Source organism: Etheostoma spectabile, chromosome 3 (assembly GCF_008692095.1).
Source record: "Etheostoma spectabile isolate EspeVRDwgs_2016 chromosome 3, UIUC_Espe_1.0, whole genome shotgun sequence".
Taxonomy (NCBI): domain Eukaryota; kingdom Metazoa; phylum Chordata; class Actinopteri; order Perciformes; family Percidae; genus Etheostoma; species Etheostoma spectabile.
In genome coordinates, this window is record NC_045735.1 from 629,923 (window position 1) to 630,462 (window position 540).

Genomic DNA, 540 nt, shown 5'->3' on the forward strand with positions numbered 1-540 from the left:
CACACACACACACACACACACACACAGTGAGTGGTTTAGTTCTGGCAAAAACTGAGACACATTAACAAATATTAAAATACAACCTCCCAAACAGATACAGCAACACAGATAAGATTATATTCATTAATATTCAGAGGAAGAAAGCTTTCTTGCATTACTTTTTAATAAATATACATACTTAACACTTAAATACTTAGCTTATTTAGCTTAAGGAGAAGTTCCTCAGCACATAAAAACACACACAAACCTTTAACCAACATCATCACATATAGAGATCCATGGTTTTACTGGACAGGAAAGGGATGAAAAACACTCATCTGCAAACTCTCTAAAGCTGTCGGCCAAATGTAATGGAGTACACGTACAAAGTGGCAATGGAAATACTCAAGTAAAGTATAAGTAGCTCAGGTTTTTGCATCCACGTGGGACTGTTTTTTAATTGTCAATAGATTGATCATTCATTTTGAGTCTAATCCTGTCTGGGCGGATGTTATTTTACTGTGTAGTGTTAATAAAGATATATCAGAATCAGAACCAGAA

At 34.8% G+C, this 540-nt stretch overlaps 1 protein-coding gene across 1 annotated transcript in view; it reads right to left on the bottom strand.

Moving 5' to 3' along the window:
- Nucleotides 1–540, bottom strand: part of slc8a2b (solute carrier family 8 member 2b) — a 227,318-nt gene that overhangs the window by 40,065 nt on the left and 186,713 nt on the right.